General features: G+C 32.1%; 1 long non-coding RNA gene across 1 annotated transcript; it reads left to right on the forward strand.

Annotated features, from left to right (window-relative positions):
- The first annotated feature begins 3,105 nt into the window (after window positions 1-3,105).
- On the forward strand, window positions 3,106-9,453 carry LOC134683329 (uncharacterized). Its single transcript, XR_010100997.1, has 3 exons — window positions 3,106-3,763; window positions 5,190-5,298; window positions 5,781-9,453. It is a non-coding gene; the product is annotated as an uncharacterized LOC134683329 (long non-coding RNA).
- The last annotated feature ends 11,464 nt before the right edge of the window (window positions 9,454-20,917 follow it).

The raw sequence follows: 20,917 nt of genomic DNA on the forward strand, positions 1-20,917 counted from the left end.
GTATACTAATTAAACTGCAAAAACACATGTGTGGTTGATTCTAAGTGAAATGCTATAAAACTAAATTTGTTGATACAAATACATACGTTGTAAAACTAGCCCTTTCTTAGTAAATGCTTAGTAAAATGCTATAAAACTAAACCTGGCTTAGTTGATGCTAAGTAACATGCTAAAAAACATACCCCCTTTATTAGCTCACCTGGCCTAAAAGGTCATGTGAGCTTTTCTCATCACTTGGGGTCCGTCGTCGTTGTTGTCGTTAACAATTTTTCAAACATCTTCTCCTCTAAAACTACTAAATGGATTTGAATGCAACTTAGCATGATTGTTCCTTAGATTATCCTGCACAAAATGTGGGCTTCGTTTTTTGATCCGTCAAAAAACATGGCCGTTGTTACTTAAAATAGAACATAGGGGTCAAATGCAGTTTTTGGCTTATATCTCAAAAACGAAAGCATTTAGAGCAAATCTGACACGGGGGTAAAAATGTTCATTAGGTCAAGATTTATCAGCCCTGAAATTTTCAGATGAATCAAACAAACCATTGTTGGGTTGCTGCCACTTAGTTGGTAAATTTAAGGAAATTTTGCAGTTTTTGGTCATTATCTTGAATACTATTATAGATAAAGATAAACTGTAAACAGCAAAAATGATCAGCAAAGTAAGATCTACAAATAAATTAATATGACCAAAATTGTCAATTGACCCCTTAAGGGGTTATTGTCCTTTAATGACATTTTCACAATTTGTTCATCATATTTGCTAACTTTAAAAAATCTTCTCCTCTAAAACTACTCAACCAAATTCAACCAAACTTCAACTGAATGATCAGTAGGGTGTATAAAATAAAGTTTGTGCTTTATTATTTATTTCGTCAAAAAACATGGCCGTCATGGCTAAAAATAGAACACAGGGTAAAATGCAGTTTTTGGCTTATATCTCAAAAACGCCATCATTTAGAGCAAATAAGACAAGAAGTCAAAGTATTTATTAGGTCAAGGTCTACCTGTCCTGAAATTTTCAGCCGAATTGGGTTACTGGTTTTTCAGGTATAATGCCCCTGAATTGATGATTTTAAAGAAATTTTGCAGTTTTTGGTTATTATCTTGAATATTATTATAGATACAGATAAACTGTTAATAGCAACAATGTTAAGCAAAGTAAGATCTACAAATAAGTCAATTTGACCAAAATTGTCAATTGACCCCTTAAGGAGTTATTGCCCTTTAAAGACTTTTTTCACAATTTGTTCATCATGTTGACTTACTTTAAAAAATCTTCTCCTTTGAAACTACTGTATCAATTTCAGCCAAACTTAGGCTAAATGAATTTCAGAGTATCTAGTATAAATTTTATATATGTCAAGAAACAGCTCCTATGGCTAAAATAGAACATAGGAGAAAATGATTTTTTTTTTTGCTTTTGAAGAAAATAGGATGATTCAAAGAACATTTAAATAAATTGAAAAGCCAAAATAATCATTGATGAGAGATTTAACCAAAAAAATTAAGGTGAGCGATTCAGGCTCTTGAGAGCCTCTTGTTGTTCATGCTAAGAACAATGCTACGTAACTAGCCCCTGGCCGATTTGATGTTAAGTAAAATGCTATTAAACTATCCATGCCTAGTTGATGCTAAATGAAATGCCATTAAACTAGCCATGTCTAGTTGATGCTAAATGAAATGCCATTAATCAAGCCATGTCCAGTTGATTCTAAATAAAATGCCATTAAACATGCCATGTCTATAGTAGATGCTAAATGAAATGCCATTAAACAACCTATGCCTAGTTGATGCTAAATGAAATGCCATTAAACTAGCCATGCATAGTTGATGCTTAGTGAAATGCCTTTAAACTTTCCATGCATAGTTGATGCTAGATGAAATGCAATTAAACTAGCCATACCTAGTTGATGCTAAGTGAAATGCCATTAAACTAGCCGTGTTTAGTTGATGCAAAATGAAATGCCATTAAACTAGACTGTCTTTGTCATTTTGATGTAAAGTTAAATGCCATTAAACAAGCCATGTCTAGTTGATGCTCAATAAAATGCCATTAAACTAGCCATATATAATATAAAAAAAGATGTGGTTTGATTGCCAATGAGACAACTATCCACAAAATGCCTAGTTGATGCTAAGCGAACAATTGGTTAAGGTTAGATAACTTCTTCGACTAGACATGTTAATGAATTTACAATTCAAAAGCTTTAAAGGTTTTTAATGTTGCCATTACTATTTCTTTGTTTTCTGGCAATGTGCAGTTTACTATCCATATCCATAAACTGAAAAACCTAAAGGGATCTAAGTCGCCATCTTGAATCATGTGAATTGCATTCCCTTCTTTAGATAGTAAAAGAAAATGAGGGCTGTTGTAAGGTATAAAGTAATTTAATAATATTTTTAATTATTTTTTATCTTAAGTAGGGAAGGCAGTTCAAGATGGCGACTTATATCCCTTTAGGTTTTTTCAGTATATGGATATGGATAGTAAATTGCAAATTGCCAGAAAACGAAGAAATAATAATGGCACCGTTAAATACGTAATAAAGTAATGCAAATAAACAGGAAATAATAAAAAAAAAAAAATTAAAAACATTGATTTACGAAATTTTAATTTGCTAACCGAGTCCCTGTGTGGATACCAACTATCAGTAATTAATTATTAAACATATTTAAAGGAAACAAGATATTTGTATAAGTGGGACCAGTTGGTAGATCTTTATTCAGTGGGGTTTAAACCCTTTTCGTTAATAAGTAAGTTAACAGATTGATTGTTTAATTTGATTTGACACTTTTTCAAAAGTGGGGCGAGTCGGTAAACAAGAGTGGGTCTATTCTTTTATGAGGCAATGCCAGAGAAAACCAGGCAGAACTTGGAAATTTTGTTCAACAGCCTTTTTGAGATAAATGTGTTTTTGTAATGTATCCACCTTGTTTTGTTGGGAAATGACATTTTAAAAAGTCATATTGGGTTATTATGTATAAAAAAATGAATTTGATTTTTCAGTAAATTTGACTGCTTATATAGGGAAATAGGGGTATTAATTTCTCAAAAAAAAACAGTCTACAATATAACAATTGATATATATTCTAACAGATATCCATGAATACAGCAGGAAATGATAATAACATCTTTGGTATCTGTTGATATGTAAATGTTCTAATGCAGTAAACTGTCAGGAAACAGCAGTTTATTTTCGTCTTTTTGGTGTTTAGACATACAAAAGTGATGCTCTTCAATTTAAAAACCGATAAAGGTTGTAACCAGCTGGTAATGTTTTGACAGAAAAATGAACTTCTGTTGTATATTTGCATACATAATTGAACATTTTGATAAGATTTAAGAAAAGTACATAACTTTGTGGTGTTGGGAAACTTATTTCCCTCACCAGGAGATTGTTGCATACATGTACGGGTGATTTCCAGACAGAGGTAGTTACAATATCTGTACGGGAAATTTTATGAGGATTATTTATAAGACTGAAATTATTGTATTATTTGCTGGAAATGTGGAATATGAGGAATTTAAAGCCATTCGTGAGTAGTTTTTGATGATTCAGCTGGACAAATGCTGGAAGTTATACAGTTTTCTCCCACCTTCAAACAGTACATGGTATATCATGGACACCAAAAGCAAACTATAAAGATCTAAATGCCATAATTTTGTGCATCTTGAAAACTGGAAAGGCGGATCACTTTGAAGCAGATGATAGTGATAGTGTTTAAAGGATACTTTGCGACAGTTATACCAGTTGGAACAGGTAATAGTTTAAATTATTAAAGTTTAAAATTACTTCTCAGATAAATAATTTATGTGGCCCGTTCAATAATTTTAATACATCCCCCTTTTCCCTCATATTTTTAGTTACAATGTGAAATTATTCTCTGCAAATGTATGATCTGTGCTGAAAGCAATTTTATACAATTTTATTCATCATGTTCAAACATTATTTGAATAGGATAAAAATTTAAAATAAAAAAAAACAAAAAAAAATGCATGTATCAGGCTCAAAAGTTACAAAAAAAAAGAAGATTTGGTTATGATCATGATGATTGCCAGTGAGAAAATCACATGTACAACTATCCTCCATATACACAACAGACCATACATGTCTATCACCTTATTTATTATGCTTATCATTAATATTTACATGTCAGTAAGGTATGTTCATGTGCCAAAATGAATGTACAAAAATGTACAAGTAGGCAAAATGAGACTACAACTGAATACATTTGCATGTACATGTACAATGTACATGTAGAATAGATAAATGTATAAAAAGATGTGGCATGAGTGTCAATGATAGATCATGATACAACTCTCCATCCAAGTCACAATTTATAAAAGTAAAGACAATCCTACAGTTATCAGGATAGTCATACATTTGTATGTATGTTTATGTCAGATATACAATGTACATGTAAACAGTAAGCTTAATTTGTTAAAAATCAGGAACGTCAAATTTAAATTTCCTGTAATTTTGATTGCTACATATACAGTGTACCTATATTTTATGACATATGAAAGACACACATATATTGAAAAGTGGTAAATTAATCATGATTACATATATATTTATTTATAAAAATAAAACTTGTATATCAAATCTTAAGATAATTAGATTCTTAATCCGCTTTTTAGATGGGATCTTTTGGGACAGCAATACCTTTGTTTCATAAAATTGTTGTTTATTTTCCTTCGTGTCCTTAGAAACTAAATTAGACATGTGATATATATACATGATACAATTTCAAGGATTTCAAACTTTTAACATTAAGTTCAAAACTGAAAAAAATGTTTAAAAATTAGCACATTTTGAGATCTTGTCATTAGAATTTAGATACAAATGTACATTTGTACATGTACATGTGTGATCCTGAAGTGCATAACATATACGGTTAATTTGACTCAAATATAACAAGTAAAGTTGTTTAGTAATAAGTTAATCACAATTTACCTTTCTGCTTTAAAGTGTTCATTTAGATCATTTTATACATTAACCTGTCCATTTAAAAATAGAATTAATCATACAAAAAAGTCTTTTAACTTTGAATATTTGAATGTAGTAAGATGCTAACAGCTCATTATATATTTAAGAAAATAACTAATTTGATTTTAAATACAATTTTCCAAATTCAATTTAAAGAATAATTGATCACCTTATAATCTGTTATTTCTTTAAACAGATAAAAGATACATCAGATGACAGACTTACATATAGAGGAGCCTATAATTAGAAAAATGGATCAACTTGATTTTGAAGTTAACCTACTGCATTAATATGAAAATTCATAAGTGAGTACCAGTATCTCTTAAAGTACATTTTTTACATGTTTATCTATATTTTGATAAAGTACCATATGAGATAAAGTATGTGAAATCTTAAATCCTGTAAATAAACTAGACATTACATCAGTACATAATGTAAATCAGAATAAGAATGCATAACAAATGAATTGTTAAACATTTTAATATGACCAGTGTCAGCTTAATTTAAGAACAATTTAAAACACAGATGACACACACATAAAAATTAATGAGACCAAGTGTGTATTTTCCAGATATACAAGAAGGGTTTTAATCTCTCACTACACATGTATTTGAAGTCCTGAATGTGAAATCTTCTAAAAAAATATACTAAACTTCAAATATGTGTACTTGAATATATGTATATAATATTAAAATTCATCTTATTTAATATAATTAATTTAAAACATTTTCAAGCAAAAAAATGATGTATAAATGTATAGCTTGACTATTCCTTCATTTGTTTTCAGGTGACTGAGCTTAAAGAAAATCACACATGAAACTGTAACCAATTTTGGAGACTCATACAACAGAACATTTCAATACCTATTAAGTTTTTTATGTATATGTTTGACTTTTGGACATATTTTGGGAGTTACTTTAGTAATTGAGAGACCTCAATGTTGAAAAATGACAATTTTGATAGAGGACAATTTTAAGAATATCAACTTAGTTGTTTATGAATCTTTATCTTTTAAAATATTACTGGGTGTCTGAAAGAATATTTCAAAAATTTCTGAAACTATTTAGATATTTATCATGTTTCATGTGTTTATATAGGCAAATATTTATACATGTCATTTATGTTATGCAAGGGTTTATATGAATTTCTAAAAAGATGTATATATATGTGTTGATAAAATAAGTTCCAAATTATTACAGAGTAACAGAAAATGGGATCAATTTATATTAAAACCAATCTGTTAAAAGGGAATGAAAAGTCAAAAATTGTATTTTTTAAAATACATGTAATTGTGTTAACATTTTTGTGCTATTTAGAAATATGTACACAAAAAAAAAAAAAAATTAATATAAGTATCAATGTAGTATGCCCTTGTTATTTTTTGTTTTTTGCAGTACATGCATTTGAATCTTGATCAAAATTTATGGATTGAATTACTAAACAGAATAAACTAATTGTTATGTTAACACTGTTGCTAAGTATATGTCACATTTAATCAGTCCAAGTTATCCGTCTTATTACAAAGGAGGTTTGATATGATTGCCAATTTCAAGGCTACATGTACCTATCACAGTTCTCTTTAAGACATAATCATTGTGATGTATGGGAATAGTTCTCTGTTGTCATATTCTGACTTTTATACAAACCAAGTGATGAAGATAAAGGATGCTTCTATTTCCAAAGGTTTTGAAGAAACTGCTATGGAACACAATAAAAATCAGAAGATGTAGTATAACAGTGGCGGATCCAGAAATTTTCATAAGAAGGAGCCCACTGACTGACCTAAGGGGCCCCCTCCAGTCACGCTTCAGTGATTACCTATACGACCCCCCCCCCCCCTGCCCCCTCTAAATCCGCCTCTGCATAATTGTAATCAGACAACTCTCCATTAAGAGACCATACACTGTAAAAGTTTATAGTAATAGGTACAGCCTTCAATAAAGAATTAAACCACTCTGCATAATCATATTTAATTTTGCAAAAACAAAGAGCATTTTTGTCACTATCAATTATATACATGCATGTTCTAATGTATTCATGTGGTGTCTGTCCTTGATTTGAAATTCCTCCCCCCCCCCCAAAAAAAAAACAAATATAAATGGAAAAGATCCATGGTCATGATGGTCATGCCAGTTGGGAGTTCAGAGTATATAAGGTTGAGAAATGAGGATCTAATCATTTATTATTCGACTGCAAACAATTTTTGGGAATGTATAATGGTATGTCGTCATTGTTGTTGTCTGAAGACACATTGGTTTCTGGACAATACCTTCATTTTAAATTAATGGATATCTATGAAATTTTGTTATAAGGTTCAATTCCCCTAAAGGAAGGTTTGGATAAATTTGGGGATGATGGTCCTTGGAACACAACAGATTGTCTTGAGGTGCTGCACACATGTGCCGAATATCAAAAGATTTTGTCAAAGGGCAAACAGATAATGCTCCCGACACAAAATTGTAAACAAAAGTCATCTTTTAACTTTGGGGTCAAAGGTCAAAGTACAGCAAAAAAAATGTATTATAGGTATCTGTGGCATTGACTTATGATCTAGATGCCAATTCAATGAGAATTTTCTTGCATCTTCCAACTAAGTACTTTCATGGTGAAAATTTGTACGTAAAAGGCCTACAGGAAATGAATAGTGTACATTTTATGCTTGCTATGGCAACCAAAGGAACAAAGTGGCGACAAGACTACAACTTTTTTTCTTTATTTTTTTTCATCAAAAACTCACTAAAACATGATAAATACAATAAAGATGCAAAAGTGTATGGTATTTTGCAACTTAATCCATGTAATACCATTTTGGTTTGCCAAAGCATAATTTTCTCAATATTACAATTTTCCTTATTTTTTGCATTTTTTTAATGAATTGTTTTAAAAAGAGTAAAAAAGATACCAAAAATTGTACTTTCATTATTTTTATGCCCCACCTACGATAGTGCCTTCGTTCGTCTGTCCGTCCGTCCGTCTGTTCCACTTCAGGTAAAAGTTTTTGGACAAGGTAGTTTTTGATGAAGATGAAGTCCAATCAACTTGAAACTTAGTAACATGTGCCCTATGATATGTTTTTTTTAATTTAAATGCCAAATTAGAGTTTTGACCCCAATTTTACGGTTCACTGAACATAGAAAATGATAGTGCAAATTTCAGGTTAAAGTTTTTGGTCAAGGTAGTTATTGATAAAGTAGAAGTTTAATCAACTTGAAACTTAGTGTACATGTTCCCTTTGATAGCATCATTATAATTTTAATGCCGAATTAGAGAATTTATTCCAATTTCACGGTCCACTAAACATAGAAAATGATAGTGCGAGTGGGGCATCCATGTACTGTGGACACATTCTTGTTTTAAACCAACATAGTACTAGACTTCCATATCAGTAGTAAGTCATAAATGTTGTTTTCCTCTGGTGATGGATAATTGAAAACGGTTAGAAACTGGCTTTTCTTAAATTTTCTCAATTTTTCTTATTTTAGCATTTTTTTACCTTATTTTTTTTTTAAATCAAAAAGATACCAAAAATTTCATTTTCATCATTTTTCACACCAAAGTAGTACTAGACTTGCATATAGGTAGTTTATTCATTAGTGTTGTTTTCCTCTGGTGATGGATAATTGCAAACGGTCAGAAAACGGCTTTTCTCAAATTTTCTCAATTTTCCCTATTTTAGCATTTTTTTTTACCTTATTTCTTGAAAAAATCAAAACGATACCAAAATTTTATTCTCATTTTTTTTTACACCAACATAGTACAAGACTTCCATACAGGTAGTTAAGTCATTAAGGCTGTTTTTCTCCAATGATTGATCATTGAAAACTGTCGAAACTGGCATTTCTCAATTTTCCTTATTTTAGCATTTTTTTACCTTATTTTTTGAAAAAAATCAAAAAGATACCAAAAATTTTATTTCCATTATTTTTTACACCGACATAGTTCTAAACTTCCATATAGGTAGTTTAGTCATAAGGGCTGTTTTTCTCCAATGATGGTTCATTGAAAACGGTTAGAAACTGGCATTTCTCAATTTTCTCAATTTTCCTTATTTAAGCATTTTATTACCTTATTTTTTGAAAAAAATCAAAAAGATACCAAAAATTTTATTTTCATTATTTTTTACACCAACATAGTACTAGACTTCCATATAGGTAGTTTTGTCATAAGTATTGTTTTTCTCTGATGACGGATAATTGAAAACAGTAAGAAACTGGCTTTTTCCCCATACATTTCAATGGAAAATAGCGGTTTGAGCCCTTATATTGAATTTCATTAAAAAAAATGTCAAATTCACAAAAAATTGAAAATTTTTTTATATATTCCCAGTCACTATGTTATACTGAAAGGGAAAAATATAAGTTTGACCAAATTAATTTTTTTTAGTTGAACAGTCCTGCCTGGTTTTCTCTGGCAAATAAGGTGGGGATCTAGTGTGGGCCGATTGGCCAGTGGGCCGAGTTGACATTGTTTTTTAGCCAGGAGGATTTTGAATATAAATAACTCAGCCTTGATAATCACAAAAATAAATGGTTTGTTCTGTGGTAGTTTGAAAATAAATTACCTGACTTGCAATGTATTGAAAATAAATAACTCAGCAGGTCTATAGCTTATTGGGCCTTCAGCGGTTCCAAAACCCTTCAAAAATTTTTTTGCCTCGCTCCGCTCGGCGAGATATGTTTGACAATACTTTTGAAAGAGGCTAGGTAAAACCAAACTAAATTAACTTTAATACTATGTATGTATGCAATATATGTATATTGCTTGGGAATATAAATGATTCAGTTCATTAAGAAAATTATAAAATACTTAATCTAATTATACCAATTGTCTTTTGTAATATACTTATTACTATGTATTTGTGTTTCGTTTGTCCTTTCTCGCTTATATGTACTATCTTAAAATGTTTGTATATATTGTCCTCTTGTACACAAGTATGTGACTGAGGTTATGAATGAAATCTTGAATCTTAAAATTTCTGAAGGGGATAATGATCTTCTAGTATTCTGAGTAAATGGTACACAATGACTTGACTATACATGTATTAATGGTTTACCTTTTTAAATGTTTTTTTGGATGGAGAGTTGTCTCATTGGCACTCATACCACATCTTCCTATATGTAATTTTTCTTAATTAACAAATATTTAAAAAAAAATGTATGTTTTCGAATAAATATAGTGGTAAAAAATAAATAATCAGTCCCCTTGCTTTAATAAAAATGAAAAATCTTGCTTCAATAGTGCAGAAAATGAATAATCTGTCCTCTCAGTTTACAAAAATAAATAACCGATCAAAAACAAATCCTCCTGGCCCCCCCCCCCCCCCCAGAATATCAAATGGTCGTCCCCTTATCATTGTGTATGTTGTGTTAAGTTATAAAACAGATAAGATAACAATTATGTAAATTTGATATTCAGAAGTTAAACAAAGTAAAGGCAGTGGAATAAAACATTCATTTCCCTAAGCTTCTTGAGATATGAAGATTTGTTCACCCTCGAAAAGTCATATTTCCCTCGGGCGATGCCCTCGTGAAATATGATTTTCTTGGATGAACAAATCTTCATATTTCCCTCAGGCACGGGAAATACATCGTGTTCTGGGGTCATAAAAGGGTATACATTTTACAGTAATATATATATATCATATATTATAATGGTTGTGTGGCGTTCTGAACTAGATTTTATGAATTGTAAATGGGGTTTCGTCTAATGTAAAACAGCTGGAATGTAAAATAATTATCCCACTCGGACTCGGTATGTCAGGGTGTTGCTTAACGGCGGAAACGGAAAACGGAACGGAAATGGAAACGGAAAGAAACTTTAACCTAGACGGAATTTAAGTGGGGAAATAAAGAACTATGAAAATCAATAGATCTTGTCTTGCTGTTAATTTCTTATATTAAAAGTTATATCTATTTACCATATATCTCAATACAACAGGCGAACATGCAAGTGAGAAAATTCGTCATGTAAGGTCGATAACCTCTGTAAGAAGTCATTTGACTGATTTACGTGAATGGACATTAGGTATAGCTGAACATTCTAATAAAATTGAGAATGAAAACAGGGAATATGTCAAATAGGCAACAACCCTACCAAATTGCAGACAACATCCGAAGGCACTAAAGGGTCTTCAACGCAGCGAGAAAATCCCGCACCCGGAGGTGGTATCAGCTGGCCCCTAAATAAAATTGTGTGCTAGTTCAGCACAGGCGGGAAAATGCGGCGGGGTTTCCATGTTTTGTAAGATCCCAACTGTCCCACTGTACCTCTAGCCAATGTAGAATAAAGAAACACATATGAAGCATACACACAGTAAAACTCATTTTAAAAGAAGTCCGAGTCCGATGTCAGTTTAGATATGTTTTTCACATCCGACAGGTTTCCGTTATTCATAGTGCTTCTTAATAGACAGAACTTGCATTTTATCCCTATGTTTAAATTTAAGCCATGTCTGCTAACTTCGCTGACAGGCAGGGTTATCCAACACAGATTTTAAATACATTTTTTTTAGATATTTTTAGATACACTAATGGTAATTGTTGCAAAGTTTAACCTAAACTATCAGGCGACTCCCTTAAAGATATATGTTCAATAAATTAACATGTGGGGTCAGAAGAAATATGCCATAGAATGTAAGCCTAAAAATAGACATTAAAATATTAAATGAACTAGTAGCTATCATATTATTATTCACCAACTTTTCAAAAATCATCAATACCACTTTGATACCTGATGAATGGATAACAGGAGACATTTATGCATTTCCGCAAATTAAGTACAAGTATCTCAAACATGCATTTTCTGCCAGATGCTGCAGCATATAATATAGACCAACAGAGTGTGTAACCGTCCAGATTATTATAATATCATAAATGTTTTACGTCTTAGATGCACGTCAGTTAGCTCTCATAACTGCGAGTACTCTCAGATCTGTACCTAGTGTCTTTTTGTTATTGGGATGTACAAGTACCCGGTAACGTCCACTTGTATGTGTGACCATCCTCACGCCTTGCCAACGCATTTTTATAGTAAGTTCGTTTTTATGTTGTAATGTTATACCACTGTCCCAGTATATGGAGAGGGTTTGGATCCCAAGTAAGTAGCCTGTAATTCAGTGGTTGTCGTTTGTTTATATGTTACATATTTGTTTTTCGTTCATTTTTTTTTGTGTACCTAAATAAAGCCGTTAGTTTTCTTGTTTGAATTGTTTTACATTGTCATTTCGGGACCTTTTACAGCAGACTATGCAAAGTTGAGAGAAAATGAATTCCAGAGGAGACTTAAGCGGCATAATTTTTGAAGCAGCTTAGACAATTTGATTTTGAAAACCTTTGGGCATGACTACGACTAACCTGGTAAGGACACTGTGCAAATCGTATATATCCATGTAGGACCATGGGGGAAATTCGCCTAATTGCGGACAGCGGCGATATGCGGACGGAAAACGAATTTCAAACTTTTCAATCAAATTTTGAAAAAAATAAAGAAAATAAATATATGAAAAAATGTGTTTTGCTTTTTATTGACACTCCATTTTGTAGTAATGATGATTTCATGTTCATTACTTACGATTTGCTTTCATGCCATGTGATTGAAAGTACATGCTATAAATAGCTTATGTCAACATGTTTGAAACCCGGGAAATTTGGGAAAAAATCCAAAGTCATCGTGTCACAGTTAATACACATTTATTCATGTAATTATGGTAATCTATGTGTTGAAAAGAAAAAGGCATTGCGTATTATATTCAAGAACACATTTCTGTTTACTCTTTTTACTGATTTGTCTAAATATGATTACAAAATATGAAAAGCAAGTGTCCGCATTTACACTACCGAAAATAATATGATAGCCGAAATGCGGACACAAGATTTTTGGACACCACGTGTAGTGGTTCGATGTCAATACCATGATGTGGAACATACGCAAAATTCTCTTAGTATCTATATGCATTTGTATATTTACAGTAATAATGCGAATCAAATACATAAATATGATCTCAATAAAGATTTTTGTTGATTTGCTTTTATTCATTCTTCATATTACAAAAAATATGCATGTGGCAGTCTGATTTTTACTACAATTGCATACCTGTCAACTGACCCGTATTGTGCGGGTGTGACCCGAGAAATTCACAATCATCTGCGGGATCACCCGGGAGACCCGCCGGGTCATTGAAGAACCATGAAATTCCGAAAATGACCCGTTTTCACATGCTTAGCCTTTAGATTTATTTCATAAGTGAAATACCGGCAAATTCGTAATTCTTCCATGAACAGGAAGTTCAGCTAGTAGCTGTGTAAACTGTCAAATTAAGTGACATATTTAGTGAGTGCATGGCTTCACTTTATAGCTTTGGTGTCAAACACACTGTTAATTAACAAATACTTAGATTTAGGTCGTAAATAATTACACTGTGTGTTATAAACAACTGGGGTTACTTCCCCTTTTTTGTCAGCATTCAAAATTGTTCCTTATATTTACGTTTTTGAGGTAAAACAGATTAAATCGAGAGCAAATAGAATGCAAATACATATTGAAATATTACTTTTTATTATTTTTTTATACCTTAATACAATTATAAAATAAATATTTGCAAATTATTTCTTTGGTCTATACTTCCTTTAACTCTTTAACTTTTTTGTTTACTATACTCTAATTTCCTTTTGCGCGAAGGGCTGTATAGCCAGTCAAGGTCGTTAAAAACTTCCATTTGTTGTTGCGCGAAGGTACAATTCAATCCTTTCAATCGACGAATTCAATCCAGTCACGTCTCAGTCCTTACAGCTGAACAGACGTGCTGGGTCAGCTCTCCTTTACCCGCTATCTTCGATGAGGGTTTATTGCTAGATGGTCAACGACATACTACTAAGATGACAGAAACCAATCCATGCCGTACAGAGAGACGTAGTAGTTGGCGTACCCGCGTTAACATGCCTCCAAAACCATTGTCTATTATGGGGAGTGTCATGCCGATTAACGTCCGAGGGCTGTATCCTAGGCTGTTGGGTGATACGACCTTCATTTTACTGCCTCACGGCTTTGGTCCTGATAACGCTTCCTGTCATCTTTAGAACTACGTCCACGATTCATCTGCCAGTACTCTTTCATCGAGGCTAGCGGGCTGCCAAGCTGACCAAACTGGCCCTGAAAGCAGCCGTTAGTGAAGAAAAACATCAAAATAGTAAACAAAGAAAAATCAACTCACCAAAACCAAGATGGCGGCCTACATATTGCGACCTCCACTACTTGTTCCTGACCCATGGCATCAAATCATTTAAAGCTCACCAAACGCCTTCGGGCACCGAGCCGACCGTGCGAGGGCCGTAAGGCCAGTCAAGGTCGTTAAACACTTCCATATATATGCGCGAAGGTATGATTTAAAAGAGACAAATCATACCAGTGGGACAGGACAGTGTTTTAAATTCATGCATGTTAAGAATAGACACCCAATTGCATCCATCTTCACTAGGTCTAAAACTGAAAAAAATCCTGCTCAAAGCTGGGGTTTTAAGTCTATCTACATCTTCGCTAGCGAAGATGGTCTATCTATTGCTCTTTCTCTCTCTTTACATAATGTCTACATGTTTCTGACTTTTTGCAAGAGCAAATGGAATGAAATCAAATGTACCTAAAATCGTTGCCAAAATTTAATTGCAACAATTTCTCGAAGAAGAGTTGCTGTTTGCTGTTTATTCATGAAATTATTATCAAAACGTGTATATGTATCAACACTAATATGCGAAATTATTGAAAGTGATAAAGAAAATGAACTCAGCAGGTGTTTGTTGCTAGACAGTTAGGTAGAAGAGGTAAAAGAGTCGGACAATCTAAATACAGAAGAGGCATACACATTTATTCATATCACAACATTATTTTGGAGAAATGATTCAGTATATAAAACTTTTTTAAATATGATCAAATTAAACACCATAACATCGGATTTAATGATCTCTTTTGACTTCCTGCAAGCGTCCAATAGTAATGCCATTGTTTATGCATTCGTCTGGGTGTCTGTCCGAGATCTCTGTCATGATTTTTTTTTTGGATGAATCGGAAAACAAACACTTGGAAACTGACAGAGTCAGGAAAAGACGACGTGGGCCATCGGTCATTTAAAAAAAAATCAGAAATGCTCCACAAGAAAATCGAAATTAATGGAGATTCTTCCATTGGTATTTTAAAAAGTTGTGTATCCATCAAAGAACATTTAAGATAATTTGGTGAATGAATCTTGTCTGAATAGACAGGCCGATGGATAAGTAATTTTGTATCTTGCAGCGGCGGGGCCCCAGGGCTTCCAAAACGGTCATATATTCCGGACATTTGTGTAATGTCCGATAAAAGTCCGGCTAGGCAAAGCATGAAACGGTCATATACTTTGTAGTTTTCAAGGTTTTTTCGGTCATTTTAACATAATTCACGATATTTTTGACCCAACCTTTTGCCTTATAACATCAACACATTTCCGGTCATAAAAGTGACATGATTCTTGCCTTGTAATTAAATCTAACCCATCTGTATTACTTACTGCCATTCTAAACCATGTACATTTGCCATCTTTATCCGTATTTACTTTTCTTCTATTAAAATGAAATTTGATATATTGTTGTATGAAAAAAACAAAGACAAAAATGCATCGAGCTCTATACATATATTAGCAAACTGTGTGCATAACAATCTTAAAGCATCTATAATTCATCTGAAGTCTGTGTCTTATTCTACGTAAAATATGAATGAAACAACATCATAGTAAAAGAATCAGCACGAGGTACGAAAAACGTTCTTCATGCGCTATTCAAATTTTTTTTTTTTTATCTAAAAACAGCTAGTGGAAAAAATTCAAAGAAACTGAAAAAAAACAACATAAAAAAAATAAAAATAAAAAAATAAAAATAAAACCAAACAAATTGAAATAAAGATACAACTACAATCAGCAGGGCTCTTCATTGGTCAGTGTCACCAAATAAATATCAAGCCCAAAGACGTCTTATCCTCTAGAACTACTTGATTCTAAAGTGATTATGAAACTAAAGAAATTATGAGAAACGAATACCAAGCGATTTGAAATTGAAAATCATCACCAAAGCATCATGTATATTTGCATGTATGCATCTTGATAGACAATAGTCACAAAAGAATTTGTCACCACAAAAAAGCTCCTGCTTCTAATATCATTTAATTTAATAATTAACATTTCGGAGATATTTATACTTTTTATCCTCATTTATTTCACCTTTCCACGTGTTTTACAAGTTAAAGTGCGAAAACTATTCTCAGAGATGCTTTTAGATGCAATGAAAGGGTATTCGTGAAAGGTAATCGTATATATAGACATAGTAATTTCGTTTTGAATTGCATTTGCAGTTAAAAAAAATAAGTGTCCGCAATTTGACGACAAGGTGTCCGTATTTTAACTCCCTATGTCCGCATTTACCCGACTGAGTATACAATATGAGAGCAAGTGTGAAATAAAATTCATTTTTGGATAGCTGAGTACTAAAATAGCCTTCGTATTGGGTTTATATGAACATCAAGAGATTATGTAATGCATGTAATATAGGCTGTTTTCTGTATGACAGTCCGTATTTGCAATCCCATACCCTACATTGGTACGGCAATTATTGTAATGTTTTTTTCCAACTTTTTGTGGCACGAACTTTGTGATTAGATTTTACGAAAAAATGAGGCGAAAGACACCCATTTTTTATTTGATCATTAGGAAGATCTATGCAAACAGTTTCTTAAAAGGTATCACTCAAAGGCATTGAAATTCTAGTTTGATCCAAATTTTGGGGGGATATGTGACATGTTTACCCCCCTTTTTGCAATATTTTATTGTAAATAAATGCAGAATGTTGCCATGGATACACATAAAAGGAATTATTTTTCACCCTTTTAACTTTGAAAAATCAATTCTGTGGAAGATACTGATTACATACATATGCACATGTACAACACAAACAGTAAGGTTATTGTATAAGAAATCCAGGAATAGGATATGATAAAACATTTTGTGGCTCATTTTTAATTTTATTTTCTAACTGTGGAGTGCTACCTTAAGTATTTCCAATCTACCAATCAAGAGAGGTGACATAAAACCGCGGGAAATAGTCCGTTTGATACCCCTCTATCCTTTCCTGTCCAGTGCAACCACCAGTATGTCCGCAATTGGCCTCTACGGCATCCAAACATCCGGATTTTAAAAAGTGTCCGCAATTAGGCGAATTTCCCCTGTAGGCTACTAATTGTTCGCCACTTTTTGTACATCATTACGGAGATATAATGCTTTTCATATATATATATATATATAATACGTAAATACCAAACAGCATAATTCAGTATTGCAAGGATTTACTATACAAATCATTGAGTATTGTAAAAGTGTGAGAAAGGCTTAGTATTTTTTTATAGAGATTTTGTCATTTTTTTCTCAATACGAAATTAAAGTATTATATACAAGTTTCTATCCTAGTTCCCTGGTTTCAATATCGGATTTTGTCCATACACCATTGTTACGGGGCGCCGAATGGGACACTTGTGGTTTTGTACTCGAAATTCAATTTTGTACGGACAAAAGTGACTTTTGTTCAACAAAAATGAGTTATGTTTAACAAAATTTGTAACGTACTTACTACAAATATAAAATTTTGTCATACAAAATTATCTTTCATTGGACAAAAGTCACTTTCGTCATGACAAAATTCATTTTTGTTACACAGACTTGACTTTTGTTACCTTATTTTAAAATTGGGCGACAAAAGTCAATTTTGTATGCAAATTAGTTAAGTTTGGATTCTGTGAACTAATTTGCATACAAAATCGACTTTTGTTACACAAAATTAAGACAAAATTAATTTTGTCTCACAAAAGTCAATTTTGTCTCACAAAAGTCAATTTTGTCTCACAAAAGTCAATTTTGTCTCACTAAAGTCAATTTTGTCTCACAAAAATGAATTTTGTCGTTACAAAAATGAATTTTGTCGTCACAAAAATGAATTTTGTCGTTACAAAAATGACTTTTGTTACACAAAATTGACAAAACTGAATTTTGTCACACAAAAATGAGACAAAATCATGAAAATTGACTTTTGTCAATTTTGTCTCACTAAAGTGAAATTTGTTGTCACAAAAATGAATTTTGTCTTCACAAAATCGACTTTTGTGACACAAAATTGACAAAATTGAATTTTGTATCACAAAATTGAATTTTGTCTCACAAAAGTCAATTTTGTCTCACAAAAGTAAATGTTGTCTCACACAATTGACTTTTGTGTCTTAATATCCATATCAGGTAACAAAAGTCAATTTTGTATGCAAATAAGTTTATATTTGCATACCTTTTTGACAAAATTGACTTTTGTCATGACAAAAATGAATTTTGTCTACAAAAATGAATTTTGTCATCACAAAATTGAAGTTCTCATAAAAGAAGTCTGTATCACATAGTTTTGTATGACAAAAATAATTTTGTTATGACAGAATTGAATTTAAAACCACAAGAGTCCCATTCGGCGCCCCGTAGTACCAACAAACACAAGAACTCTGTCAATTGGGCCAACAAAATGTACTTTGATACCATAGCTGCCCTTACTAGATATCATTTTTGTCTCTATGACATATTCCTCATTTCCATTATATTACACAATATTTAAATTACTAGCATGTGTGAGTTTCTATAACTGTACAAACATAAATGCTGAAAAAAATATTATGTAACAAATAAACAGCTACGCCATGAGCGCATGATACGCCCGTCGCCTTTTTGGAATAACTTCTCAATGTCATATCAGATATTATAAAAAAATAAAAGAGAGCTTCAGTCAATATATATCATGTATATAAACAATACATTAAAGTATCATGAGAACTGCTGAAAACATTTTGGAGTTATTGTCCGGAAACTGGAAAATACCATCTTTTTTAATGAATAAAACCCTTAACTGAATAACATAAAATCGAAAATTAATAAAAATCGAAAGGGCGCTTACAACAATAGATATAAACAATTCAGCAAAGTTTCATGAGAACTGCTGAAAACGCTTTTGTATAAATGTTCGAAAACTAGAAAATCCCCCCTTTTTAATTATTAAAACCCCTTAACTCAGAAACGTAAAATCTTAAATTTATAAAAATTGAAAAAGAGCTCATGTCAATAGTTTGAAACAATTCACCAAAAATTCCTTGCAAATTTGCGAAAAGATTTTTGAGATATTATAAGAAAACTGAAGAAAAAAAAACACAATTTGTATTGAATAAAACCCCATTACTCAGAAACTTAAAAAACTAAAATTGATAAAAAGCGATATCAATTTCCTAAAGTTTTATGTAAATTGGTTAAAGAGTGTTTGAGTTAATGTCCGACATGTTGATGACGAACGGACAAGAATATACCAAATATATATCTAGATACATTATTCTAAAAACCATGTTTATAGAAAATGGAATTCATCACAAAGGATATACCCGTAATAAGAAATACTGATTTGTCAAGGACCCGACTTATTTTAATATTTCATTCACTGTTATCTGTTTTTGTCCATTTTAATTCCTTAAGCTTACATTGTTATCTGTTAAAAGCCAAATCAATTTAATGTTTTGCTGTTATTGGGACCCCCCTTGCCCCCCTCTTAGATCTAGACCAATAAAATCATTTTTATTCTTTTTTTGAATTTCAATGCACAGTTAGAAGGTGTTTTTATATAGATCATAATTATAAAGAGACTCTAGCATCTAGTCTTTACTGAAATTAATATAACGCTGATTATTTCCCAAATGAATAGAGTTGAAAATAACGTTTTACAGAAACTAATGCCTGTGTTGAGATATAACCTAATCCGGTATATTATAAGTTCATCAAATGTATGTCAACATACAATTGATCTAGCGTAAAGTTAGTTGTAAAGTAGTGTCATGTTTTATTTTTAGAAACAGGTATTTTGTAGACGTTGTTGAGTATAAACAGTGTTTTGTATAAATTGATTTGATATTTACCAACAACAGTACACTTACTGTATTGAAAGACACTATATATATATTCATTGTTCTAAGGTAAGAAAAAATTATTGCGCTAATAAGTTATTGTTTTGTTACATTTGTCTATATGATTTATAAGTAGCAAATTGATCCACGTGTAGATAATAACAGAGATCTGATAAATACTGTCCTCCAATAATTAAAATTATTGCAAAGAGGTCATCCTCCCTTCATCCAAGTCTATTTATGGCCAGTGCTTTGGGATATTCTTTGTTAACTTATTGTTTTGTTGGCATAAGACAATCATTTCTTTAAAATAATGATCAAGAGGCTGATTTCTCGCTGATTTCGGGACCCGGGGAAGGGCCGGGGCATTGATCTACACCCTTCATGGTAAATGGATCGACATTAGCTCCAAGTGTACTCATCTTGTTGTTTTGCTAGCCCTACCCACCCACCTTACGAGATTTATCTGAACTTTGGATTAATTTTGTTTCGAATGATCAAGGTCAGTGGCAAGTATTTCTCGCATACTCATGGATACTCAACATGGATATAATCAGTCAACCGATTTTTTTTGTTAAGGCTCTGGTCAGAAGATGACCTAGCGGAATTTTATGCAGTATAATTTGGACTGCAAATGGAAAATTAGGGCATGTCGAATGTCGCCGTCTGTTAACGAAAGACAAATTTACAATCCCTCCAGAAAATATTTGTTCTTGAACATGTCGAATACGTGAGCATGACACATTTACCATAGTGTCACTCAGTTATCTTTCTTATATCGGGCTTGTCAACTCGTTATTGATGCAACCCCTCCCCTTTTAAAAAAAATACCTCCAACAAAATAATTGCCTGAACAGAATCACAGCGAAATATTCTTTATGTTCAAAAAGAGTCTCCTACATTTTTGCATTTAAAAGACAGCAACACAACAAATGAATCAAA

This window comes from Mytilus trossulus, chromosome 9, assembly GCF_036588685.1.
Source record: "Mytilus trossulus isolate FHL-02 chromosome 9, PNRI_Mtr1.1.1.hap1, whole genome shotgun sequence".
NCBI classification, from domain to species: domain Eukaryota; kingdom Metazoa; phylum Mollusca; class Bivalvia; order Mytilida; family Mytilidae; genus Mytilus; species Mytilus trossulus.